Genomic DNA, 14,736 nt, shown 5'->3' on the forward strand with positions numbered 1-14,736 from the left:
CGGCGTTTGCCTTTTCTTCACTTGCAGTTATTGATGAGCTCCCTGAGGCGGGGGGTGCGGCACAACCATGTTCTCCTTCTCTTTAAACCTTCTCAAGTGCCAAGCCCAATGCCAGACACAGGTTTAGTGCTCAGCAAATCACAGTGAAATGAAGTGAGCAGCAGAGGATGACCTCCCTGGAACAACTGCCCTGGATAAAAAAGAAGCCCAAATCAAATTCCAGCCCCTGGCCGGCAGGACAGTTGCGACCTCCCTCTGCTTTTCTCGACAATAATCCTGGCCCCTTGTTATGATAAACTACTTGCTCCTTGCTTGGCAGTACATTCAGGAACTGGACTGCTGCCAATGAAAACACAGGAGTGATGGTAGGACTATTGAAATAAATTAATGGCCTATGACAAATACAGGAAAAACAGTGCTGGTTAATAAGCTCAAACGCCAACGAAATCACATGTTATTTAAGAGGGGGGGAGTTTTTACATAAATGTGTGTGATTTTAAGTATAAGAATGATTTTTAAAAACCCAAGTAATTCATAACTTTTTAGCCAAGTAAATGCTAGCCCTTTAAAGTTGATATCAATACTTTGGGAAGCTGCAATTGCCTAAAACAACTATACTATTCTTTTTGGCAGGCTTCAGGGCTGGTTCAGGAGGAAAATTAAATCTATTACTTGATAATTATGCTTTTTGGTTTAAGTCCCAAATGGTATCACCCAATTTGATTGCTGCCCTGACCCACCAGATTTGGCTCTAAATTATTTTTGATAGTTTCCAAAAATCAAATGCACCCTCAATTAAACCAAATCTTTGCTATTCCTCAGGCATGCAAAAGAAGGTACTGTAATTTCTGGAGTTCCAAAGAGAGATTCCAAAACTGTTTCATGAACAAGAAAAATGTCAGTGTCGACCTCGCAGGTGAACACTGCAAATATGCAAGTTCGGATTTCTTTGTTTGAAGATCTGTCATGTCATCTTAGAATCAGTGTTCATACTTACTCATTCTGGGCAGACTGTCATCAGGTTCGGTTTGCACAAAACAGTTGACCCGAATCAAGGAATTTAAACTTTGAATACTAGACCAGCTATGACATTTGGATCAGTGGGAGCCTTTGCAAATCAATATGAAAACTCGAGCAGCCCACACGGGTGTTTCACCAGCTGGCCACCCTGCAGGAGGCACATGCAGTGAAATAACTAAAAGTGGCCTCCTTTACTTCTAACCTGGCATAAATCACTCTGGTTCGATTTCGAGGGGGTGGGATGTGCAAGAGTGCCTGCGTCAAGCCCCAGTGCTAAGTGGCTAATCGAGACCCTTGGTGTTCTCAATGTGGTATTTAGGGCTTGTTTACTTTCCTGATGGTAGAATGTTATGACCCACTTACAGATGAGAGTAAACACACTCCAAGCACTAACTTTATGCTTCATGCAAATTGAGCCCCAAAGAGGCCTGGGTGGTAGAGGAAAAGCTCTGCTATGCTGTACCTTGGGAAAAATGAGCTGATCAGAAATCTGTTATCCAAGATCTAATTCATGTTATCCCAGTAGGTCTATCCCCTTTTTCTCTCTCTTCCTCACCCTTCTAAGAACTATAAGTGAATGCAAGAGCAGTAATTGACTGTGTAAATTAACCCATTTGTTTGTGAAGGTAAATATCTACTTCCTCCATCCCCACCTAAGACAGTGGGAATAGTAACCCCCAGTTCCCCCACAACCCTAGGACACCTCCAACCTGTAAAACTCACCTGCTGTCTCACCGTCAGCTTCTGGTGTCTACTTCTTAGACTGAAGGCAATACTGGAACGGTCAGATTCAAGGGCTTTCAGGTTAGTAAAACTCCAGCTAGCACGGCTTCCACCATCTCATTAATGAAGAACAAACACACACTAACACTCCTTGGGAAAAGTGCCTGCTGGCTTTCTTCCCTTATTAATGGGAATAAATCAGCAGAGATCCACAGAAAGGGGAAGTCTAGGAGGAGAAGATCTCCAAGACATGATCTATACCCAAAGGCATCCTTGACCATAATCCCATAAAGGGATATCAAAAAGAGCTAACACTTTTTGAAACCCAGGTGGCCCCTGATCTAAGCTATAACATCCCCAGGTATAGGCAGGTCTGGGTCAGCTATCCTATTGCCCACTGTTCTTCAAAGGATGTTACTGAGATTCTTACTCAGTGTGCGGGGGTCCACAGATTGGTGGGAAGTGGGCGAAAGTGTGACTTTTCAGGGGCTTCCATTCCACTTGGGATGATTAAGAACATAGATTCTGAAGTCAGACTATCTGAGTTTGATTCTGGGCCCTACCACTTACTAACTGTGTGACTTTGGGCAACCTACTTAACACTTCTGTGTCTCAATTTCTATTTCTGTAGAAAGGTTATAATAATAGTACCTTCCATGTAGGGTCACTGTGAAGATTAATGAGATCAAATATATATCTAGGCCTAGAACAGTGTTGGACACATAGACTGTGCTATATGAGGGTTAGCTGTAAGGATTTGGAGAAATACATTATATGTCAAAAGTCATGTCCAGTTAGAACAAAGCCATATACAAGAATGCATAGGAAGAATACTTTGGAATTAGACAAAAAAGAGAAATCCATGGGATTGAAGGCAGAATGGACTTCTCAGGAGAGGTGGGGCCTGAATCTAGGACTTTCAGGGATGGGATGGGCATGGTCTACTCTGACCCTGTTTCTCTAACCTAGATTGACCACCCATGAATATGGGGCTGCCACCCCTAAGGAGGACCTCAGGCATCTTTTCCCCAGCAAATGTTCTGGATCTGCCCACTCTGTGGCTCCCTCCCCAACTTGCCTTTTGGCTTCATCTTTGATTCCTGGCTTTTACCCATGTGCTATCGGATCAGGTGAGAGATTTCAGTTCAGGTTAACATACTTTAGGACGGGTCTATGCTGAGTGAGGAACTGGGGCTAAAAAGGTGAGCACCTAACAATATCAAATATCACTCTCAAGAAGCTCCTAGTTGGTGTTGACAGAGGAGGGAACAGTTTTGTAATTCACTATGTTGGGAGTGGTTGCTATGGGAACAGAGAAGGGGAGGGCTTGGCCCAAGGGCAGAGAGAGAGATCAGTGACTCTTCAAGGGTGACAGGGACAAGCCAGGGCCAGGGGCCATGATGAGCATATAGGGGGAATGGCAGTCCAGACAGGAGGAAGTGCTTGAAGTTTAGTTTGGACTCCAACACTCTCTGGGAACACTGGGTGGTGCTTTCCTTTTATCTCTCACTGCCTTCAGCCCCTCCGAAAGCTCCAGTTGGCCAGGGTTGACAAGCATCTGTGCTGGGTTGGCCACAGGCCTCCTAATGAGCCAGCTCCAGACTGGGCAGGGTGAAGGGCTGGCGGGGGTGGTGAGAACTCTCCAGGCAGGAGGTACACCGTAAGGAAAGCCTGCAACAGGAAGGTCCAGTGGAGCTGTGGGCACAATACCAACGTTAAAACTTGATCTCTACCATCAGTTAGCTCCGTTATCTGGAGCAAGTTACTTTGCTTCTCTGGAATCTTGATTATAAAATAGGTGAAATAATACTTGGAGGAGTGGTTATGGGGCTTGAGTGAGATACATGAGGAACACCCAATAAGCACCTACTACTATCTGCTGGGCTGGAAGGGCTTGGCCAGGTCCCAGTCCCACTCTGTCATTCTGCTGTCTGCATTCACAATACTAAATGGCACTTAAATCATTAGCTGTCAAAACAAATCAGGGAACTCAGGACACTTCTCTTTGAAATGGCTTTTAAACAGCTAGTGTTTGATAAAGATTAGGCAGTGACAGTGTTGGTCTTTACCCCAGGAAGAGCCCAGTCAGGTTGCAACTGTGTTAGACTCTCCCAGAGAGCCCTACTGAGCTGGGAGGGCTGGCGCCTGGCCTGGAGGAAGAGTCTGCGGGCTGCAGAATTGCACATCCTGCTCAGCCTAAGGAGGTGGCTAGTTAGGGCTGATTGTGAAAAGGGTTTGATGACGTGGACACCTACATGGGAAACTTTGTATGCAGACCACCACTTCATTTCAGGCAGGTCATGAAACAGCTATCGGACAAGAGCATTCACTCACTCACTTTAGATGGCCTAGGTAAAATTCTCCCTATCCCAGCACCAAACCTAAGCTATCTATTTTCCCTTTTCCTGCAACTTGAATCAGCCTAGTCAAAAATGCAGAAGTTTGGCCTGAAAATTGCCCAAGGAGAAGTGTGAAAAAGAAGGAAGAAGAATACTCTTTTCATAGGGCTGTGGCATCGTTTACAGTGTTCCCAACATTTGAACTACTTGAGATTAAATAGTAAGTAGTTCATCACATAAACAAAGGTGTGAAGAAGCAACTTCATGCATTGCTGGTAGGGGTAAAAATTGATGTAAGTCAGTTTGGCAATATCTATCACAATCTCACATTTTGACAAATGAACACTTTATGAAGTAGTTCCACTTCAAAGAATTTATTCTACAAGTATTCTCACTTGTGTAAAATGACAAATGTACCATGTTACTTTTCAATTGTAGAATTATTTGCAAAAGATTGTAAACAATTTAAATATCAATCAATAGAGAACTTGACAAATAAATTACAGAGTAGAATATTATGCAGATATGTAGATGGTGTATATATGCATGTGATGGTTAATTTTTTTTTTTTTTTTTGATATGGATTCTCGCTCTTTCGCCCAGGCTGGATTGCAGTGGCACTATCTCAGCTCAGTGCAACCTCCGCCTCCCAGGTTCAAGTGATTCTCCTGCCTCAGCCTCCCGAGTAGCTGGGACTACAGGCACGTGCCACCATGCCCAGCTAATTTTTTGTATTTTCAGTAGAGACGGGGTTTCACTGTGTTAGCCATGATTGTCTCGATCTCCTGACCTTGTGATCCGCCCGCCTTGGCCTCCCAAAGTGCTGGGATTACAGGCGTCAGCCACCACGCCCAGCTGTGATGGTTAATTTTATATGTCAACTTGACTGGGCTAAGCAATACCCGGATGACTGGTAAAACGTTATGTCTGGGTGTGTCTGTGAGGGTGTTTCCAGAAGAGACTAGCATTGAGAAGGTAGGCTGAGTAAAGAAAATCCACCCTCCCTAATGTGGGTGGGCATAATCCAATCTGTTGAGGTACTAACTCAAACATAAAGGCTAAACAAGGGCAAATTTCTTCTCTCTGCTTGAGCAGGGACATCCATCTTCTGTCTTCAAACATCAGAGCTTCTGGTTACTGGGCCTTCAGACTTGGACTAGAACTTCACTACCAGCTTTCCTGGGTCTCCAGCTTGCAGAGAGCAGATTGCAGAACTTCTTAGCCTCCATAATCACGTGAGCCAATCCCTCATAATAAATCTCCTTGTGTGTGTGTGTGTGTGTGTGTGTGTGTGTGTGTCTGTACAGATAGATTCTGTATATTATTGGTTCTGTTTCTCTGGAGAACCCTGACTAATACAATGTACACGTATGTATACATTCTGTGAATTTATATATCTCCAAGAAATGTTAAGTCAAAAAAGCAAGTTGCAAAACAGCATGTATAGTATGCTACCATTTGTACATGTGTGTAAACAATTCTGGAAGGATCTTCAGGAAACAAATTACATTGGTGGCTTATGAAGAAAGAAGCTAGGTGGCTGTTGGGGCAGAAGAGAGACTCAACATTTACTTTTCTACACTATTTGAATTTTGAACCATGTGAATGTGTAACCCATACAAAACATTAAATTTAAAATAGTCACCTTAAAAATAAATGAATATTGTCCACTGACAGATGAATGGATAAGCAAAGTGTAGTATATGAATACAATGGGATATTATTCAGCCTTTAAAAGGAAGGAAATTCTGACTCATGCTACAACATGGATGAACTTTGAAGATATTATACCAAGTGAAATAAGCCAGTCACAAAGGGATAAATATTGTATGATTCTAGTTATATGTGGTACCTAGAATAGTCAAATTCATAAAGACAGAAAGTAGAATGGTGGTTGCCAAGAGTTTGGTAAGGGTGTAGGAATGGGGAGTTATTGTTTAATGGGTACAATTTCAGCTTTGCAAGATCAAAAGAATTTTGGAGATTGCCTGCACAACAAGTGAATGTACTAAAACTACTTGATATGGTTTGGCTCTGTCCCCACCCAAATCTCATCTTGAATTGTAGTTCCCACAATCCCCACATGTCGTTGGGGGTACTAGTGGGAGGTAATTGAATCATGGAAGCAGTTACCCTCATGCTGTTTTTGTGATAGTGAGTGAGTTCTCACAAGATCCAATGGTTTTATAAGGGGCTTTCCCCCTACCCTTCATTCTCATTCTTCTCTCTCCTACCTCCACGTGAAGAAGGACGTGTTTGCTTCCCCTTCCACCATGATTGTAAATTTCCTGAGGCCTCCCCAGTCCTGCGGAACTGTGAGTCAATTAAATCTCTTTCCTTTAAAAATTACCCAATATCAGGTATTTCTTCATAGCAGTGTGAGAATGAACTAATACACTACTGAACTGCACATCTTGACTGTACGTGGTTAAGATGGAGGCCAGGCACAGTGGCTCACGCCTGTAATCCCAACACTTTGGGAGTCTGAGGCAGGAGGATTGCTTAAGCCCAGGAGTTTGAGACCAGCCTGGGCAACAAGGCGAGACCCTGACTTTACCAAAAAAAAAAAAAAAAAAAAAAAAAAAAAAAAAAAATATATATATATATATATATATATATAAAATAAAATAGAAAAATTGCCAGGCATGGTGGTGTGCAGCTATTTGGGGAGCTAAGGTGGGAGGATGGGTTGAGCCCTGGAGGTTGAGGCTGCAGCGAGCTCTAATTGCACCATTGCACTCCAGCCTGGGCAAGAAGTGAGACGCTTTTTTTCCTCTCAAAATAATAATAATAATAAAAATTGTTAAGATGGTAAATTTTATGTTATATGTATGTTACTACAGTTAAAAATAAGAAAACTATCTACAAAATAAATTTTTAACAAAGAACACTTGGTTACATTAATTTAGTCATCCCACCAATGAATGTTCTGATTGCAGCCACCTAGTGTGATGTGTTAGAGGACTTCGGGGGCCTACTTCTCTGCCTAGCCTTTCCCTCAGCTTTAGCAAGACCAGATTATCTGATTGCTCTCTGCTTTTGTTTTTTAATCTGAAAAGTAGGAACACAATTTTCCTACCCTGATACTTTAATTGGATTATTGCATACTGATGTTTTTCTACTCAGGTTCCTAGCCATTATGATAACATCAACCTGCAGGAATTGTCTAACCTTATTTTGTGACTTTCCCCTTATCCAGGCTTTGAAGAAGACCACTGCGTTGGTATTTGTGAAATGTTTTGAGCCTCTAGATTTAAATAAGGTGAAATATAAAGGATCCTTTTCACTACCGGGCACGCCTAACTGCATGTCTTCTGAACACTGCTTGTGATGGTCATTCATACCAAAGGACGGAAACAGAAAGCACAGATCACAAAATCCTCTGGCCAATGGGGAATCTGACCCTGAAACGAAGCAGCAGTGTCAATGTCCTGAGCCCCACTGCCAGCCTCAGCTCTATGAGAAAGGTGGCAGAGAGGTGGCAAGGAGGCACACACAAAAGGCTGGTGTTTGTCCTCTCCATGCTTCTGCCAAATCTTGTAACCTCCCGCCCCAGACTGGCAAGCCAAATAGTAGCGCCATCCCTACAGGTTACATTATACCCTGAAATTAACATTACAAATCAAACTGCTTAGTTTTAAAGTGCTTTTCACAAGCCTACTAACTTAATCCCTGACTAGTGCTATGGGGGTTGTTAATAGGTTCTCACATCTCCCTAAAACAGCCCTAAATAGGGCTTAAATAAGACCACTTCTCCATTACCCACCCACCAGCCTGCCTTCCTCACTCAGGGTGAGGACCCAGAGTGAATGACAGTCGTATTCTCCTCTCTCTTCTGTTGACCTAGATTGACCTGAGTGGGAGTTTTAAGACTGATCTCTCTTCTCTCTTCTCATACCAAGTCTAAATTCCATTGCTGGGCTTTCTCTGCCTGCTGTGATTTGACTCTACCTTTCCATACAGCCAACTTCTTACCACCCACACGCTCACCTCTGCCTCAGTCCTCGGGCCTGGAAAGGCCCTTTGAATCTTCCTTTATGCCTCTCCTGCAGATCCAGGCACAAGTCCAACCCTCCACCAGCCTAAATCCATCTTTTCCTCCTCTGAATTCCTATGGCATTTATAGTTAGCACCCTACAATTTACTGAACCACTTAATTATATGCTATCTGGCATTGCTCAATGATTATGTCTTGCTTTTAGTCTGGCCTCCTGAGTAGATATTGAATCCCAGTGGGGCAGAAACTATACTTTATAAATTTTTATTATATCCTCAAGAGCACCTAGTATTAATAATGGCAGTCATTTAGCACTTAGTGTATGCGACACACAGTACTTTACGTATGCTATCTATTTAATACCACAATATCTCTAATAAGGCATGATCATGCCTATTTTTCAGATGGAAAACCAAAGCTCAGGGAGGGTTACATGGGCAGGCAGCTGGTGAGGGCTGAGACTGGAGCCAGGCCAGTGGTCTTCAAAGGCTTTAGTCAAACTTTTTGACAGATATAAGAAAACTTAACTCAGGAAAATACTTTCCTTGGATCATCCATATATGAAGTGGCAGACCTGGAATTGCTCCCTGTTTCAAAACATGTAAGCTCCTCAAGAACAGGAACTTTTGTCTGTTTGTTCATTGTTGTATCTCCAATCCTTAGAACTATGCCTGACTCAAAGTAGGTGCTCAATAAAATATCTGCTGAATGAACAAATGCAATCTAATCACCAAACCTACGCTGAATGCTTACCAAGTGTGAGGCACTGCTCCTATGAGAAAAGTAATGTAAAAGACATTCTAGTTTGTTTGACTAAACCTCACTCACCACAGAATACTCACAAAGGGCGGTCCAGAAACAGAAATGTGATAAAAGCCTGCATCCCTAACTTGGTGCCAAATTTGTCCTTTTAGACTTGAGAGGGTATGGGGCTTCCTATTCCCTGCCTGTTCCTCTCCTTCAGTCCTCCCTCCATAGAAATAATCAGCCACCACAGCCCAGGAAGAAAGGGAAGCAGTCCCATACCCCAGGAGCAGGCTGGCCTGCGATATCACATCAGACTCCTGGGATCCCAGAGAGAAAGGAGTCCCTGAGGCCCTGCAAGTCCACCTACGGGGGCTCTAGAGCTGGAGACCTGGGGCCTGGATATTAAAATAACACATGCATATCCACAGGCAGGGGGCGTGGGCCTCACTCCTTCTGTAGGTTCTTTTAAACATTTATCTTCAGAAGTCTTTATTTGTGCTAAGTCACTTAGATCAAAACAAAAACACTTATTTTTGTGTTTGCTTAAACAATGTAGATCGTTTCTTCAGTTATCTCCTGGCTATATATGGGACACAACATCTTAGATCCAGAGACTAAGAAAAGTATTTTCTTTCTGTCGCGTACTTTCTACACATTTGTAACCTGTGTTCATAACAAAGGTAATCAATTTCCCGACAAGCTAGGTGAGATAAATAAAGGAGATAAAGAAGTTGCACAATTTAAACAAACAAAAGGAACAGTCAGCCACCAAACAAAGCCCACAGTTCCAACGTAATGATTTGAAATAGTCTTGATCTTGTTTGGTAGGGGATGGGGCCAGGTCATAACCATGTAAAAGTAATGAAAACAAACCAAGACTATGGGGCCCTAATTACTGTCAAGTTGTCATTCTCTCCAATTGCCTTGAAGGTTTGTTTCTTTTTAAAATTCAGTGTAACCTTACAGGAGGCAATAAGGGCTGGCGAAAGGCGGTGACAGTGGAAACTAGCTGGGCGGATGCAGCGACTTTGGGAATAGTGAGATGCAGGGGTGGAAGTCAGGCTGAGGGCAAAGGGGCTGCCAGGGCTTCTGAGGAGGCTCCCAGGAGACTGATAAGATCCCGAGGGGATCGGAGAAGTGCGAGGGTCCAGTTACATGTGCAGGAAAGGTGATGAACCCCAGGTTTTTATACTTGTTCATGAGGCGCCAGCCTCATGCTTAGTTTGTTTCTGAAGCGTATCACCCTCACTCTAACTCCTATCTAGAATATTCTTCTCCCAGATCTTCCTGTAGCTGGCTCAGCTTCCACGTCACCTCTTCAGAAAGGCCACCCTGACCACCAACCTGAAGTCACAACCTAGTTAGTCTCTTGCCCCTTTTCCATGCTTTTTTTTTTTTTCCTTCAAGGCTCTTGGCACTACCTGAACGTTTCTTGTTTGTCAGTATATGTCCTCTGCCCCCCATACCATGGCGTAAGCCCCAGGAGAGCAGAAACGTCCTTTGTCTAACCGACTGTGCTGAAGCCTCAGAGCCTGGATCAGTGTCAGGTACGAAGAAGGTGCTCTGGTGGAAACCTCAGTGGCAACGTTCAGCTCACAGTGGGAAACTCAGGCCTTCAGACCAGGGAAGGGGGCAGTTTGAAGAGATGAGTCTGGAGTGTGACTGATGTAGCCAAAAGCAGGCACAAACTCTCTTTTCATGACCAACTTTGGATAATGAGCTGAAGCCATGTATAAAAATGTTCCCCAAAAAAGTGCTTTTCTAGATGAAAGGGAGAAAAATAGCTAAAGTGATCCATCTTCCTTTCTTTGAGGAAGGTTGGCACCGCTTCTGTTGCTTCCGGGAAGATTGCGTACACATGTAAAACTGGAAAAACGTTAATGAAGAGAAAAACTAAAAGGTAGGAGGGTGTACTCAAATATCAAGTTCTCCTCCATGTAGTAGCTGCCCCTGCCTTCATTAACAGAACCATTAAGATCCTTGTTGCTCCCTGTGCAACAATATGAAGGGAGCTCAGGATATAGACTTAAATCAAAACAGAGGACACAAAACAGTGGAAGCCAGCGGTGTCCAACTTTTTGGCTTCCCTGGGTCACACTGGAAGAAGAAAAATTGTCTTGGGCCGCACATAAAATACACTAACGATAGCTGACAAGCTAAAAAACATCACTAAGAAAACTCATAATATTTTAAGAAAGTTTACGAATTTGCGTTGGGACTCATTCAAAGCCATCCTGGGGTGCATGCAGTCCGTGGGCCATGGGTTGGACAAGCTAAGTATAAGCCATATGTTACCTTTTGCATTAAAAAGGTGGGTTAGAATAAAAAATACACTTACATTTACAGGAACACTGGGGGGATATAGAAGAAGCGAATATAACTGGCTATACACTTCAAGGCCAGTGAAGTGGAGAGCAGGCACCAGTACAGGAACGAGATGTCTTGATTCATACTTTCCATGTTGTCTTGATTCTTCAACCATGTGAATGTATTAACTGTTTTTTAAATAAGCAAGTAATGATCTTTGTATATAATTAATAGTAATTGGAGCCTTGTAGCTCAGTGATTATCTTGCCAAAGTTTGGTGCAGGTAATATTGACAATTCAGGCTGAGAGAGCTACTGTCAGCGCCTTAGAGTAAAGAATATGAATGAAAGAGGGCACATTATTATACTCATGTCTTCACAAACAGAATCAGAGACTGAGGTGTTTCCAGTTCTGGAGGTGGACCCCTGATTTAGTTTGCTTCTTAGTAATCACACTAAAATTGTATGTTTTATACAATTTCATACTAAAATTGTGTGAAAAATACGGCACCAGGCTGGGTGCAGTGGCTTATGCCTGTAATTCCAATACTTTTGGAGGCCCAGGCAGGCAGATTGCTTGAGGCCAGAAGTTCGACAAGGGGGCAAGACAAACTTCTGGAATGCTGGAAATGTCCTGTTTCTTGATCTGGCTGCTGGTAACATAGGCGTGTTCACTTTGTGAAAATTCATTGCACCACACATGTGTGATTTGTGCACTTTCCTATGTGTATGTTTGACAACAAAAAAGAAAAAAGAAAAGGAAAAATGTAACACAACTCTATATGCATTGTCATGGAAAGATGTGCAGGCCCTGTCAAGTAGAGGAGCCCATGTGATACAGCCCATTCATGTGATGCCATAGATATCAAGCTATAAGTACCTCCATGCCTAGAGAGTTACTCTGGAAAATGGTTCTCATAAATATTAGTCTTGCTTACTTCTGGGTAAGATTTTGAGTTGTTTGGGGTTTTTTTTTTATACTTTCTTCTTTGTGCTTTTTTGTATTTGCACTTTTTTTGCACAGTGCATGTGTCTTTTATATTCAGAAAGTGGGCTCTTATTTTTTTAAACCCCTCATTAATTAAAAAGAAAATTTAAAACCTGCTTTTTATTTTCTATAGAGGCAAACCAGTAAATACCCAATGCCTATCAGCCACGGACATGATGTATGTTGAGTGCATCGAATACACTTTGCAGTTGTCCCTGTTTCTAAGTATTTCCAAGGCTGGTTCTGAACAGAGTAGCCACCATCTTTCCCATCAACAGATAACACACACCTGTCGTAAAATCTGAGGGTGGATCAAGGGAAGAGGTCTGAGTCCCCGAAAAGAGTTTAGGGTAAATGCTGTAGACACTGTAGGCTGGCTGTTCTTCCTGTCTTTGAAGCAGAGAGCAGACTGGTCCATTCATTAAACCAAGGTAGGCCAGGCTTGGTGGCTCACGCCTGTAATCCCAGCACTTTGGGAGGCTGAGGCAGGTGGATCACCTGAGATCAGGAGTTCGAGACCAGCCTGGCCAAGATGGTGAAACCCCATCTCTACAAAAAATACAAAATTAGGCATGGTGGAATGCACCTGTAATCCCAGCTACTCAGGAGGCTGAGGCAGGAGAATCACTTGAACCTGGGAAGCGGAGGCTGCAATGAGCCGAGGTCGTGCCATTGCACTCCAGCCTAGGCAAAAAGAGCGAAACTCCATCTGAATAAATAAATAAAATAATAAACCAAGGTACTGTCCCTACCGTTTCTCTTTCTTCCATCTCTAGTCCACTGTGCTACCACTCTTTGGCTCTGGCAGAGGGGATTTCACCAGTTTATTCCCAGCCCTGCACTATCTAACTTAGAGAGTTTCCTATTTCTCTTTCAAATCCTTTTCCACCAAAAGCCTCCTCATGTTCATATACTGGAAAATATTTAAATAGGGATAAATTACTTCTTCTACCATCAAAGCCCAAGCTTAAAAGATAAATAACCCTGGGTGAGTTAACATAGGACCTTAAAATTCACACTAAGGTGTAAATGTCTAATAGGTATGATTTCTAAAGAGCACAATTTGGTTGGGGGATGGGAAGGGGAAAGGGAGGCATGGATCTTGCACAGAGTTGGCCAGCTTGCTGGTGTTACCTGCTTTTCCTCCACCGCAGCTCCCGCCCCCACCCAGGCCTGCTCAGAAGAACCCAAGCCACCCAGAAGCAGGAGGCAGCCTTCACCCCAACCAGATCCATATCCATTCCAGACTCAGGATTACAACAATTTGGGAGAGGGTCAACCAAGTCAGAGTCCCACATGGCAGAAGAGCTGCTTTAGCTTAAGACTCTTAACTCTTTTTCCTCGGGGCAGGAAAGGTTTGAGCCAATGAAGGATGAGGCTTTCCAGGCCCAGGACACAACCTTGATCCAAGGCCTAGTTGTGGCTTTAATTTTTGTAAATCAAGCCTCAAGTTTTTCTTCACTCTTTTAGCCAAAGATATGTTTCCCAGGATGCATGAAATAAATATATAAAATGTACCAAATTAGAGATTGTGAGACATGTATGTCACTTAAATCCTTTGTAGGAAAACAGGAATCACTGATTCACTAAATTCTTTCCTAAGTTTTTTTTTTCTCCTAACCATTGTCTTCATAAGATCATCCCATACTTGGAAAACATTTGTCTAATTATCATCACACACAATGGGCCCACTGCCAGCTGTTTTTTATTTTAACTTCAGATTCTTTCCAGGGTGTTTGTTTGTTTTTTTTTTTCCTTGGGGTAGAGAGTAGGAGAGAGGAGTGTGTGTGTCTGTTTTTGCTATTACACAGAACTGATCAGATTTCCTTTTATAATCACAATTAAACTTCCAGACCCGATCATCTGAATATTTCATGTTTAGAAGATCTGGGTGCATATTGACTTAGTCAGTCTCAGAAACCTTCCAAGAAAGGAGGTGAGAAACTGACGGGTGAGGTCAAGTAAATCATTCTAGAAACATAAAGAGCACTGATGGACTAGAGGAGCTCAAGGCTGACTCTGAGCTCAGTGTTCTCTCCATCAGCTGAGACTGGGTACCATGAGGTTAAGCCCAAAATACATTACTGTAGTCCCTCTAACAGGAAGGGAAGTCCTAAGAAAGCAGGGCCTTTGTACATCTTGTCCACAGCAGCCCCCACACAGCAGTGGACAAGATGCCTCATTCCCAGCACCTGCTTGGTGTTTGATGTTGTAGTTGGTGAGCAGCAAGTACTAGTAGAAAATGAATTACCTTTGTCACTCTGCCCCCTACAGTAGCGGAAGTGGAGATTCATAAAATCTCTCTACAAAACAGGACTGTCAAAGGACTGTCAAGCATTTAAAACCTGGTCAGACCAGTGGCAGCTCTCAAAGGGGCTTAAGGACAGCAATGTGGCTGACGGGAAACATGTTGGGGCTTATGGATGCACTGGCACAGCCAACACAGTTTTACTTCCATTACATTTTATTTCAGGTTTCCTGATGGAGTCTATGGGGAGGGGCTCAAACTTCTCCACTCCTTGGCACCACAGTGGCTCAGACCAATAGGCTAGGGATGTGAAGCTGTGCTCATGAAAATTGGAGGATTATAAAAAAAAAAAGACCAAAAGATGCAGG

This window comes from Pongo pygmaeus, chromosome 4 (assembly GCF_028885625.2).
Source record: "Pongo pygmaeus isolate AG05252 chromosome 4, NHGRI_mPonPyg2-v2.0_pri, whole genome shotgun sequence".
Taxonomy (NCBI): domain Eukaryota; kingdom Metazoa; phylum Chordata; class Mammalia; order Primates; family Hominidae; genus Pongo; species Pongo pygmaeus.